Source organism: Gracilinanus agilis, chromosome 1, assembly GCF_016433145.1.
Source record: "Gracilinanus agilis isolate LMUSP501 chromosome 1, AgileGrace, whole genome shotgun sequence".
NCBI lineage: Eukaryota > Metazoa > Chordata > Mammalia > Didelphimorphia > Didelphidae > Gracilinanus > Gracilinanus agilis.
Window position 1 is genome coordinate 799,872,059 of NC_058130.1, and position 13,803 is coordinate 799,885,861.

Sequence of the window (13,803 nt, forward strand, 5' to 3'; positions counted from 1 at the left end):
TTTGATCTTTAACTGGTGATGGTTAATTTTTTTCTAGTTTTTCAGTTGCGCGTCCTTTTCTTTGATTAGCTTTTTCTCTTTTTCATTGGTAGCAGGAGTACGAAATTTCCCCTAAATAATGCTTTGGCTGTATTCCACACATTTTGCCATGTTGTCTCCTCATTGTCCTTCCCTTTAACTAAATCATTGCTTTTTTCTTTGGCCCAGCCCTTTTGTAGAATTAGGTTATTTAATTTTCAATGAATGTTTTGTCTTACGGGGAATTCTTACTCCTTATAATCGTTATCGCATCATCATCTGAACACGATGCATTTATTAGTTCGGCTCTTTTTTTGCATTTGGTTGTGAAATTTTTATGCCTTAGAATCAGGTCAGAGCGGGAGGGGCGTGGCCAGAGAGACCTGAGGAATAGGGGCGTGCCTAAAGAGGGGCGTGGCCAGAGAGAGACCTGCGAGGTTAGATAGGGCGGACCGAGAGGGCGGGGCTTTCTCCTCCTGCTCCCAATCCGCGTCCAGGGCTGCAGACCTTCGGGAGCCTGGCCACGCCCACATTTCTTTCCTGCCAGCTTGGGGGGAGGAGGAGAGAAGCTCTCTGCGGCCCCCCGCACTGTCTGTGGACCAAACAGAACTCAGAACTCGGGACGCCTGAGGCCGCGGGACCCTTTTCTTTCTTCCCGAAACCCCAGAGCCCAGAGCGCGCCCCAGGTAGCGGGCGAGCGCGGGCGGGGCGGAGGAATGCGGGGGAGGGGTGGGAGAGGGAGGCGGAGAAGGAGTGGAGAGGGGGAGGGCCAGCCCCAAGGGAGGGCGGTGCGGAGGCCTCCCGGAAACCGGAAGTGGAAGTACCGCGTTCCCCCCCCTCCTCCGGGCGCTTCCAAAGGTTTTCAGGCCTTGACCCCTCACGCCCCGCGCCTCCAGCCTCGGTAATTATGAAGTGGTGGTGGGGGGGCCAGATGTGGGAGGAGCGGGAGGCGGGGGAGTCTCTCCCCTCCCCCCGGTTGGAGCCCCTGGCCGCGTGGGCCCCTTGGGCTGGGTCGGGTTCGAATTCTCGGGGAAGACCGCCCCCCCCCGGAGCCCAATTCCAGGATCCCCTCCCCCACGACTGGCGAGACTGCGGCTGGGCGGGGCTGGCTGGGGCCTCTGGCTTCCTCTTTGGATCTTCTTTCCTGCTAAAACGTGCTGCCTGGAGGGGGTGTCTGGGGGGGGGGCCGTACCGGATGCAGTTTTACCGGCCATGTCAGGACCCCGGAGTCCTGCCTCCCAGCCTCTGCTGCAGGCACACCCTGCACCCTCTATTCAGGCTAAACAGGATGTTATGACCAGAGAGGGTGGAGAGGGAAGAGGAAGTTCGGGAGGGCTTCCTGGAGGAGGCGACATTGTCATTTGGACTGTAGGGAAGCCGGGGAGGGCGGTGGTCTGAGCTGGGGAGGGGGAGCCTGTCAGCCCCCCATGGGGGACACCCAAAGAAGGTGCTTCTGGCCAGGAGCTGGAGGTGCTGTTCTTGGATCCCCTCCCCCCCCCCCCCCCCCGTGTCCTGGGGCAGGGAGGAGGGGGATGGGCCATTAGGGCTGGGCGTGCCCAAGAGCATCTTGGGGGTTTTGCTGGGGGTGGGGGGAGGCTGGGCCAGAGGAAAGTCACTGCAGGGGCTCAATGGAGGCCAGCAGAGCCCCAGGAAGGCCCTGCAGTCAGGGATGCGGGGCTGAGGGAGGAGAAGGGCCCTCTGGCAAAGGGAGCCCCCTCTGGGCCTCTGGGGAGAGTGCCAAGCCTGCCTTGGGGAGGGCCTGGGTTCCAGTCTGGCCTCAGACCCTTCCTGTGCTCTTAGGGGCTCCCCCTTTTGTCTTTGAACCCCGAGCCTGGCCTGCCCCCCTGGAAGGGCTTCCTGGCTGGAAGAGCTTCCTGGGGGCTGGCTGGGCCCTCCTGGAGCACTGAGAGGGACCCCATGACCCTCCCCCAGCCCAGGGGGTCCTCCTGCAGACCCTCCCCCTCCCCCTGAGAGCAGGCCTTAGGCTTTGGGCCATTTTCTTGTCCCATTCGGGCCACCTTGGCCTCTTGGCCACGTCCAGGCCCTGTTCCAGGTTCTCCTCCTCCTTCTCCTCCCCCGACCCTGACTGACCCCCCCCTTCACCTGCCTGATTCTTCTGAGATGGTTCAGAACCCCCAGATTGCCCCTCCTTGTAGTCCTCACATTCCCTCACTCCCCCCCCCCCCAGGAGCTCTCTGCTAGGAGGGGCTGGATGCAGGGGGAGGGGGGCTCTCTCCTGCCCAGCCTGGTGGGGGTGGCCTAGGGGGAATCCCAACCCTGGGGTGGGGCCTAAGGGGAGAGAGGGGCCATTCCCTGGCCCCAGGGATTTGTGACCCAGGTGTCCTGACCCCCAACTCCTGCTTAGAGGTTCCTCTGGGCTGCCCTCTGAGAGGATCCCTGAGCTCTGCCTTCCTGCCCCCAGAATCCCCCCCCAGGAGCCAAAGCCCTTTCCTGGCCCCCTTCTTTGGCCCCCTGGCCCTTGGGCGGGTCCCCATCAGGGCCCAGGCCTTGGCCTCCCTGGCTCCAGTTCCCTTTAGGGATTCCCAGCCTCAGCTGCGCCAGAGGGTCCCAGGCGCCCTGCCCAGCTCCTAGGGAGCCCCCAGCACCCCTTCCTCCTGCTTCCCAGGAGCACTTGAGCCTCCCCAGGGTCCTGCCCTCCTGCCAGGAGCTCTGCTGGACCCTGTGCCTTCCCAGCCCCTCCCTGGGCTCCCCTTCTGGCCCTGCTGCCTCTTGGGGGTCTGGGAAGATGGCAGAAGGGAGGGGGCAGAAGAGCAGGAACAGAGGGGGGGCTCAGCTGCCCTCCAGACCCTCTTCTCTTCCCCAGCTGCCCCCCTCCCTGTGCTGGTAGCAGGCTCTCCTGTGAGGGCAGGCCTTGCCCTGGGTGCCTCCTGGGGCCCCTCACCCCGTGGAGATCCCTGTGGGGCAGCCTTGGGCCTGGGAAGAGAAGGGAAAACCTGTGCCCTCTGGGTCCCTTCTCCCTCCCCAGCTGTGGGTGCTCAGGTGGGGCTCCAGGGTGGAAGAGATGGAGGAGCTTCCCCAGAGGGACTCACTGGGGCTCCTTTGCTGCCTCCACAGGGAGCCTGGAGTCCCCGGGATGGCCTCAGAGAGGAACAGACTGCCAGCCCAGGTAAGTGCCTTCCAGCCCCAGATGGAGCCCATCAGCCAGGGAGGCCCTTCCCAGGCCCTGGCACAAGCTGGGCTGGGAAGCTGCTGCCTCCTTCCTGCTGGGCCATTTCTGTGCCCACATCCAGGGCAGGAGGAACAGCCCTTCCCGGCTCTCCTCTCGGCTTTGGGAGGGATTCCTGGGCCCCTGGACAGCTCCGACCCCCAGAGCTCCCCCCAGGCTGCCTCCCAGGCCGGGTTTCTCCCCATCTCCTTAGCACCTCCAAATCCTGGGCTATGGATGCCTTATAGGTCTTCATATTCACTGCCTCGCCATCAGCCCTAAACTGAGTCTGATCTCTAATGGGTAACCACGTCCCAGTAGCCGACGCCATCGCCCCCTCCTCAGTTCGAGTAGCAACCCCAGTCTCTTGGTCACTTGCAGTCTCGGGCTGTCCCCACAGTAATCCTCACCTTCTTGGGAGTCATTTTATCCTTAGGGAGGAACGTGCCCTCAGTGAGTTCCAGCTGCAGTATGGTCTGCTTGTCCAGTTCCTGCCCCAGCCTGATTTGGTTGTTGGTCTCTATCATCACCTTTACGTGCTCTTTCCTGAGACGATAGAGAGCACCTCCTCAGACCTTCTCTCAGTCCTGTCTGCAGCCTTTGATGCTTTTGGCCCCCTCTCTCCTCCTCGATATTCTCTTCTCGCGAGGGTTTTACACACGACTCTCCCTCCTGGTTTAGCTTCTACCTCTGACCTGTGATTCTCTGTCTTCTCTGCTGGCTCCTCCTCTAGATTTTGTAACAGTAGGTTAGGTTGAGGAGTTCCTTCAGCCCTGTCTTTGGCCCTCTACTCTCCTCCTTCTGGACTTCTTTACTTGGTGATCTCATCACATACCAGGGACGAATGCAAGCACAGTCTCTCTGCTGATGAGTCTCAGGCCTACATTTTCTGCCCCAATCTCGGTGCTGACCTCTAGTCTTTCATCTCAAATTTCCTTACAGGGATTTCACATTAGGAGACCAGTAGACATCTTGAGCTCAGTGTGTCCCTAATACATTGTTCTCTCTCCCCTAGATGGAATGTCCACCTTCTCTATAGCTGTATCCTCCTCATCCCTCTAATATAAAACCTTTGACTCCTTCCTGTCCGTTACCTCAGTATCCAACATGGCGCCAGGACCAGTCAGTTTCACCTTTGCAGCATCTCCAGTATGTCCCCTTCTGTCTGTGTCACTGCCATCCTCCTGGTGGAGACTCATATCATCTCCCTCCTGGTCTAGTAAGACAACCTCATGCTGGGTCTGCCACAAGGCTCTCCCTACTCCAAGGCCTCCTCTATTCTCCCACCAGAGTGATTTTCCTACTGCTCAGCTCTGATCATGTCACTTCCCTACTCCATAAACCCCAGTGGCTCCCTATTCCCTCCAGGATCAGATACAAACCATTCTGTTTGGTCTTCAAAGCCCTCTTTCCCGTCTTCTTATTCATTACTCTCCAGTCTGTGTTCTTGAATCCAGGGAGCCTGGCCTTCAGGATTCCTTCAGCTGCAGACTTTCAAAAAACGCTTTACTTTCTGTCCTAGAATTGATGGTAAATATCTGTTGTGAGGCAGAAGATGGCTAAGAGGCAGGTAATTGGGGGTAAGTGGCTTACCCAGGGTCACATAGGTAGGAAGTGTCAGAGGTCATATTTGAACCCAGGATCTTGTCTCTTAGTTCTCTAGTCACAGAGTCACCTAACTGACCCAAAATGGAGAAAAGGTTTTTGTTGTTTTTAACCTTTACCTGCTATCTTGGGATTAGTTCTAAGATAGATGAGTGATGACGGCTAGGCAGTCAGAGTTAAGTGACTTACCCAGGATCACATAGCTAGGAAGGGACTAAAGTCACATCTGAACCCACGTCTTCCTGACTCCAGATCTCGCACTCTATCCACCGTGTGATCTGACTGTGTCTAGTTTGGGGCATTTTCGGTGGCTTTACTTCATGTCTGGAATATTTCCCTCCACATTTCAGACCACTGACCCCTTTAAACTTCCTGTAAGTCCCAATTAAAGACTAAAAACTTCCTATAGGAAACCTTCCATCATCCCTCTTAGTCAGAGTGTCTTCATTCTTTCCATTCTTCCCTATTTTTCCTAGACCAGTCATGGGCAAACTTCTTAAAGAGGGGGCCAAAGGAAAGGAAATGCTCATCTGTCGGTCTGTTTCTAAGGTAACTCTTTTGAAGTTTCATCGTATTTGTATTCTATTCATTGTATTCGTCAGATTAGGAATTAATGTTTGTAGCCAGAGAGAACATTTTAGGGGGCTGCATCTGGCCTGCAGGCTATAGTTTGCCCCTCACTGTCCTAGACAGAATTTACTTTGTGTCCATTGTGTATTGTCTTCCTGCCCCACTGGACTGTGAGCTGCTGGAAGGCAAGGACTGTCTTTTACCTCTTGGGGAATCCCCAGAAGTGCAGAGCAGATGCTAAATGTAGAGGGAAAGGAAATGACAGTTTCTGATCCTTGAGATGCTCTGGGTGTGTCCCCATCTTCTCTGTATCTTCTCTTCTCTCCTGTGGTCCTGAAGTCCAACAAAGAAACAACCTCCTGGAGCTGATGGGATGCCAGAAGATTCTTCCCATGATGCCCTCTGCCTTCACCTTTAGCTCTACCGGGTTTCCTCCTTCCTCCCTTTCTCCTTGTCTGTAGTTTTTAAAAGAAACCTTTTTCTGCTCTCTCTGATGTTCTGCCGCTGCTACTGTTGTCTTCAGTAATTCACTCCTCTTGCATTTCTGCTGCTCGATGAGTGTTCAAGAAGCAAATGATCTCTTCCCTTTGGGGTCTCTTCCTAAAAATACCGTAGACTCCTCTTCATTAGTGAACATCTACTGTTCTGTCCAACATTGTGAAGGTCAGGTGTTGGGAGTGAAATTTAACTAGAAGGTAAACTGAGGCAACTCTCCAAGGAGGACAAGCAGGGGAATGCTGCCTGTCAATAAAAGGGGTCAGGGGCTTGCCTCTGTTAATGCTCCAAACCCTAAGGAAAAAGGCTAGATCTCGTTGATAGGTTTGGGGGAGCACAGAACAAAGAACAGACTGGTAAGTGATGTCTATCATAGGATGGAGGGTCATCACTGGTTATAGATCCTGGATAGTCAGGGACACTGTGACTGACTGGAATAATCAATACTAAGGGGCCATCAATGCCTCAGCCCTCCTTCTCTCAGACTAAGAAGAGATTCTTGTGTGTCTAGTGTAAGGTCAGGGCCCTGACTGGGCAGCAAACCAGACATCTCTGAGATGGGTCAGCTGTGTAGAAAGACTAGACCTGATTCCCTGTGGCTCACCTGAATCTTCTAAGCTGAAATAAGTAACTGCTTAAATTGGGTAATATGGAGATGTCACACACCACCAGGACATACCCACACACCGCAAGTGACAAGATCTCACAGGACAACAAGGGACCTCTCACAAGGGATGTTTGTGTTAGGTGAAACCACTCTAGCTATTGAAATGGCAGTTAGCAATTGTGAGTCATTAACCACTGGGGAAAACACAAGGGTTGGATGTTAACACTCTGGGTCCTTTTTGGGGTTTGAGGAAAGACAACAAGGAGTAAGCAAAACAGTTTATTCTAAGTTTTAGAGTTGGAGTTATGGGGAAAAGGTCACACTGAACTAGATAACTATGGACAGACTTCAGGGACTTGAAATGGATCAAAATCTACACTGTTCTAACACAAACTTTTGGAGGTTAGAAAGGGAAGTTTTTGATGGTCTCACAACTTGGATCCTCTTCAACTCCAGCAGTGTTCACAGCTAACTGGATCCTTAGCAAATAATCCACACAGGTAAAGACAAGAAGCTTGAAACATCCTGGTATGTCCATCACTCAAGTCTGGTCTTCTTGCTCAACTTTAATTTCCACGGTCAGGTGTTTCTTCTCAGAGACAAATCCACTTTCCTTGGGCTCTTCACTGGGACGGGTAGAATAGCCTCTAACTGCCACAGCCATACAAGAGTCACTCTAGGAAAAAAACTCCATTTCTTACCATTCCATGGTTGTAATCCTCCAGCCTTGCCTCATATGCTTGCCATCTTACCGTAAATGTCTAAAATTTAATCTATAAATTTGCCTATTACAAAGCTCAGTTAATGCCTTGAAATAAGACTCGAACAGTGACAAAGTGCCCAAGAGCTGGATTCTGCACTTCACCTATTACAGGCTGGGGGAATGTGGAGCTGAGTCAGGAGGCAGAGAACCAGCACTCAGGCAGTTACCGGACAAAAAGCAGTTACTGTAAATAGGATCAATAAGTAAATGATCCGAGATCAGCTCAGTCTTCTCCAAGGATAGGTCACCCTGGGCTGCGTCCTGAGTCCGAGCTCTCTCTGAGACACATTCTCTCCTTTTGTGTACCTTCCACAGTGGTATGAGTAAATACTGATGTGGGGGCTCATTACCAGATTGATGAACATTTATTGGGGGGGGAGGGGAGGGAGATCTTAGCCTTTCTAAATCTCATTCTTGACTCAGTAGAGATCAGGAAAGCTCAGAAACAAACCCCTAGCCGAGAGAGGCAGTTAGTTCCAGGAGGTACTGTAAGAAGGGAAACTAGATATTTAAGGTATGGTTGCTAGAAATCGGATTAACTCGATTTCAGATTAAAATAGACCCAAGTCAGGATGACTTTTATGGAAATTTATTTACAATTAGGAAGGTTGAAGGTAGGGAAACAGAGAGAGAGAGACTGGCCCGGACCAGATAAGAATTTAGAGGCCCCAGCAAAGGAGCACAGAGGTTGATTAAACAAGGTTTCTAGCCACAAGGCCTTTTACAATTAGAGAGGCAAGAGAGGCCTCCTTGAGGGTAGAGCCTCCAGAAACACCAAAGGAGGAGAAAGGAAGTCAGCCTAACTTACCCACATGACAATTCAGAGGGAAACAGTCTGAGGCCTCACCAGAGATCCTTCAACACCAAGTTCAAAGCAACAACTCCCTCCACAGGAAGTGACCATCATATTTAAAAGATAGCATCTTTCGTCACTTCCTGCACCCACCTCCAAATTAAAGTGGAAAAATGGCAGCCTCAATACTGTTTTTGGACTGCCCAAAGGGCAGTCCCTTGTTTTTGATTTGTTACTTATTGTCACGTGTGGGTAACTGATCTTCCCCTCCCCACTTAATTCTAAGTTGGGTGGTGTGACATTATGTCTGATGGCCAGAGTCTAACAATGAATGAGGATGAGCTAATTCCATTTACACTCACTCTCAATTTCCCTACCTTCAACCTTCCTAATGGTAAGTAAACTTCGATAAAAGTCATCCTGACTTTGGTCTATTTTAATTTGAAATCGAGTTAATCCGATTTCTGTAGACCATATCTTAAATATCTAGTTTCCCCTTACAGTTGGCAACCACGAAGGGAAGCCCCCTCTCCTTTCCTCGCCTGCCTTTTACACACCCTTCAGCTCCCCACTCTGTGACTAGGGCTCTGGCATGTTGGTGACTCTCACACTGATACTGGCTGCCCTGGGACACAGCAACAAGGCCACAGACACATGACTGATACCTATATCCCCCCATGGGGGCCCTGGGGATCAAGGCAGCACTGGAGGTCAACTAGAGATTTCCCTTCACACTCTAGAAACTCCTTGGCTTCTTTCCAAGCCATCCTAGAGCTGCTTTTCTCAAGCATCCATCAGGCTCTTAAAGACTCAGCTTCTAGTGCTGCCTCTGACACTGACAAAAGGTGGGACCTTTGGGCCCCTCCCTTCTCTGTGGGTCAGTTTCCTCCTGTAATTGACCAGAGGTGGGCTCTTCCCTGTGATGTGGCTTTCAGCCCTCTGTGCTCTGCCTTTGGCTGCTTTAGGAGGCGGTGACATTCCAGGATGTGGCTGTGGACTTCACAAGGGAGGAGTGGCGCCTCTTGTCCCCTCCCCAGAAGGAGCTGTACAAGGAGGTGATGCTGGAGAATACCCGGAACCTGCTCTCTGTGGGTAAGGAGCCTCTCCCTATTGCCCGAGTCTGCCATCCAAGGGAATATGGCCCTCAGCAGCAGGCAAAGTTGGAAGCAGTTTTCTGTCATGAGGAAGGGATGAGGGCTGGTGTGCTGAGTCCCAGAGCCAGGTCCCTCCTGCTGCCTGGTTCTCCTGTAAAAGGACTTTGCGTTGTATAATGGGACCTTGGAGGCTCCCTTTGGTGCTCCTGAAGTCTGAGATCAAACGTGTATTGGAGAATCTCAGAGGTGGAAGTAATATCAAAGCTGATTCTGTCTCGCCTCTCCCTCACCCAGAATTGTGTCTCCCAAACCTATCTGGGAAAACTGTTCAGGAGGGTTTTCCTCCCACCCTCTTCCCCTCTAATGTGGATCTACTGTTGGGGATCTTTTTCTCTTTAACCAGCATAAACTCGTAGCTCACAGTTCCTCGGTGTCCCCAGGAGAGATGGTTTGTCCTTAATCTTTCTTCATATTGCCCTAAGCCTGGAGCAGAGCCAGTGAGGGAAGGGTTGAAGTGTTTATAATGACCTACTCTTGTCCCAGGTCTCTGCTGAGGGTTTTCTCTGTAATATTATGGCACTTTTCCTCGTCTTCCTAATTCCTAATTCAGTCACACAATTATCCCCATTTTACAGATGAGGAAATAGATTTGATTAAGGGGCTTGTTCTGAGGCACCCACATAGGAGCTGTTTGTGGTGAAATGTAAACCGAGGCCTTCCTGCCTCTAATCCCAGGCTCCTACCCCCTTCCCTTCTAGCTGCCTCTCATTTCCAGATAATGGAAAACTATGGACTGAGTCCAGTCTTTTCTGAAGAAAATGCCCTAAAACTTAATGTTCTGGTTCCAGATTGGTTCCCTGACCTTTTCCCCACTCATCTCTCCACCCTATATGTTGGGGAGTTGCTCCTCCAGGATGCCCTGTAAACCTACAGGCCCTGCTTGCCCTTTGTGATTGTCCAGATGAATGGACTGGCTGAGAAAGCATTGGGCCAAACAAGGATTGTTGAATTCCCCAGGAGAGGAGGCAGAGGCTCCCCCAGAGGAGAGTCCATGAGGCTCAGAGAGATGTCAGGGAGGGAGGAGCAGGCAGGGTAATTGGACAAAATCTGATCTCTTGAGGTCTTTGTGTCTTGAGGCTTCAGACTGACCCAGAACATTGACCCTCGGACCCAATGTGGGAGTTTTCACTTTATGCTAAAATGGACCAGAACAGGATGGGGGGTGGTGGCTGTTGCCCATTCCAGGTCCCCATGTAGGGTAAAGGGCACATCCTACCCTTGGCTCCTGTATTACCGACACTTAGGGGTGAGGCATACTCCTGTGGGAACCCCATGGATAGAGTCTGAGTTGAGTCACTAGACTCCCCAACCTTTCCCTAAGGTCCCTGAAGTGACAAGCTTCTCTCCATTTTCCTCCGTTACTGATTCCCCATGCCCAGGCCTTCTAGCTCCCCCAGAAGATGTGATCTCTTACTTGAAGCAGAAGGAAGCCACATGGGTGCTGGAGCAAGAAGGCCTAAGGAGCTGCTGCCCAGGTGAGGGAGAGGAAAAGTGATGTGGGAGAGCCTGAGTGACCAGAGACTTCTGGGTGCTCTGGTGAAGCCAGGGCTAGATTTAGGGGCAGGAGGACCCAACTTGGAATTCTTTTTCAGAAGTTTTAGAGGAACTCCCTGGCCAAGTTACTGATTCCCTGGGCCTCAGTTTCCCCATCTGTAAAATGAGACTGTTGGACTCCATTTCCTGTCAGCTCCCTTCAGGGGATCAGTCTGTGACCCTTTAAGAAGTGAGTTTTGGGAACTGAAGGGCCTGGAAGTCTCCTTCAGAGGCCAGAAGGGCTGAGCTTATCCCCTCTGAGACCTTTAGTATCCAGAAACTTGTATGAATGCTTGCTCTGTGGTGGGTCCTGCACTAAGTTATGTGGGAAATAAAGGGCTGCAGTGGATATCCCCTGCCCTCATGGAGCTCACCCTCTGCTGGAGTAGATAGCAACATGCACTACAGGGCAGCCAATCACGAGTGGGAAAGCTCTGAAGGGAAGGAGCACTGGAGTGGTCTAATGTGGGGAGGTGGCCTGGGGCATCAGGAGAGCCAGACTGAGGATTCTGGGGGAAAGTATAGCAGAGGAAACAAGGGACAGGCACTGGCACAACTCATTGCAAATGGCCATGTCAAGCAGTTTAGCCCTGAACCCAAGGACAGATGTTGGACAGTACCTCATGGAGAGGAAGAGGTCAAATGAGAGTGCTTGGAGCATTGGGGAGAAATGGTTTATTGGTTTCTAGAGGAAGAGTCGTTAGCTTATTAGTGTGGGAAAGGCTAAAGAAGAAAGAACAATGGAGGCCCTGCAGGGAGGAATAGAGGGGCTTAGATGAGGGATGGGATGGGCTTCTTTGCCCATGGAAAGAGATTTTCTTTAGCTAGGAGAAGAATATCCTTTTCCTCTGTTCCTGAGGCCAGAGAGGAAAAAGGAAGCAGCTGAGCTAGGTGAAATGTGGAGGATAAGAGAGCTCTGCAGAGGGGTTCAGCTTTTATTCAGTGAAATATGAGGCCAAGCTCTTAGCTCAGAAGGTGAGGCAGGGGGTTCGAGGCAACCATGAGGGAGAGCTGGAGATTAGGGAAATATTTGGAAGGCTGCTGTGGTGTGTGGCAAAGGGAATCCATGAGGGAGACGTCACAGTATTGCCTTGCCACCTGAAGACCCAGCTGAGGTCAGGTAGCCTCAATGTAGAATGGAGCCAGGTAGCTGGTTTCCTGATTTTCTTTCAATTGACATGCAGCCCATGAGTTGGAGTGAAGACTAATGCTTTCCTTGGAAGTAATCCAAGGCTAAGCTTTCCCATTATCATAATTTTCAGACCCTTTCCTAGTCTCTGGGGCTCAGTCTTTTTCCTGTTCTTGGACAATCAGGTGACCACAGCACCTCACTTTAGGGAAATGAGAGCCTAGAGAGAAGCCTCTGAGATCTCAGGATTGGGTCTACTCTAGTTCCAAGGAAGTTACTGTTGACTGCTGAGAAGGGCAAGAGAGAAACAGAAACTTGGCTGAGGCCAGAGCATGCATTTGCCTTCCAGGCGAGAGACCAGAATGCAAGGATCCTAGTAGAAGTTGGGCCTGACATAAGTGGTGGGCCCACTTAGAAAATATATTAAATAATAAAGATGTTCTAGGAACTATGCTAAGCCCTGAGTATACAAAGGAAGGGAAACACCATTGTGGGCCGTCCTGAAGCTCACAAAGTTGAACCCAGACATGGAGGTGTTTTAGAAAGATGCAACAGATCCTGAATCTCATTCTGAGATGATCCAGGGAGAAAGGTGTGTTTGGGAATGGAAATGCATTTAATTCAACAGGGAAATCAAGAATTCGAGGAGTTAAGAGAATGGCAATTTAAGGAGAAAAGCAATCAAAGAAGAAAGTAATCCAAATTCTAATGATAAAAATGAACATCACCAATTGCATATGGTCCCTAATATGTGTTATACACTTTATAAATATTATTGCATTAGATACTCATAGGAATCCTAGGAGTCTCTTGATATCAATATGTCCATGTTATCATTGAGGATCTTGAGACCAACAGAGCTCCCGTGACTTGCCCAGGCTTAAAAGACCTAGCAAGTTCTGATCTCAGATACCGGAAAAAAAAATAAGGTCAGAAGCAATCACAAAGGGAATTACATAATGCTTTCAGAAAAGCTAGGTGATGAAATAATAGGAATATTTAGTCTAAATGTATCCAATAGTGTCATACCTCTGAAGAGAGGATTGAATGTAGACAATTAAAATAAATCCAAAAGATTGAAAGTGAATAGTCTAGTACTATGGACAGAGAATGCCCAGTCACAAGATTTGTTCTCAGCTGCCAGGATTTTGTGTTGTCATTCATTCAGCATTTCTGAGGTCATGGTCTGAGTTAGGAATATAATAAAGCTAACCTGTTCAAAATCCCAGATTTGTTATGAAGAGCCAATGAGATCACATGGGAAGCTCTTTGTTATTTAAATTGTTTTTTAGCTTTGAGGCAATGGCATTTTCAAAGGATGGATTATGCCCATTTACATTGGAGGATTTTTCTTCTTTCCTGAGGAAATAGGATATAAAGCAATTTATGTTCTGATAGTGTACATGTCACTATATATGTATGTTTTACTGTTTCTTTTAGAAGGAGAGAGCAAACCTGAAATGAAGATGAATCCAACAGAGATGAGCCCTTCTGTGGAAAAAATGGACCTACAAAGATTCATGAGTGATGGGCCCGATAATTTTGCTTTCAGAGAATTCTGTGTTGCACCTCAACATTCATCCCATATTGAACATGAGAGAATGCATAGTGGGGAGAGACCTTATGAATGCAAGCAATGTGGAAAGACATTCACAAATAAGTCCAATCTTGCTAAACATCAGAGAATCCACACTGGGGAGAAACCTTATGAATGCAACCAATGTGGAAAGTTTTTCAGTCAGAGATCCTATCTTGCTGTACATCAGAGAATCCACACTGGGGAGAAACCATATGAATGCAAGCAATGTGGAAAGACATTCACTCACAGCTCCAGTCTTGCTGCACATCAGAGCATCCACACTGGGGAGAAACCTTATGGATGCAAGCAGTGTGGAAGGACATTCAGTCAGAGCTCCTATCTTACTGTACATCAGAGAATTCACACAGGAGAGAAACCTTTTGAATGCAGG

The 13,803-nt window shown here is 50.4% G+C and overlaps 1 pseudogene; it reads left to right on the plus strand.

Annotated features, from left to right (window-relative positions):
• Nucleotides 1–1,230: 1,230 nt before the first annotated feature.
• LOC123230601 overlaps nt 1,231–13,803 on the plus strand; it is a 61,059-nt pseudogene continuing 48,486 nt past the window's right edge.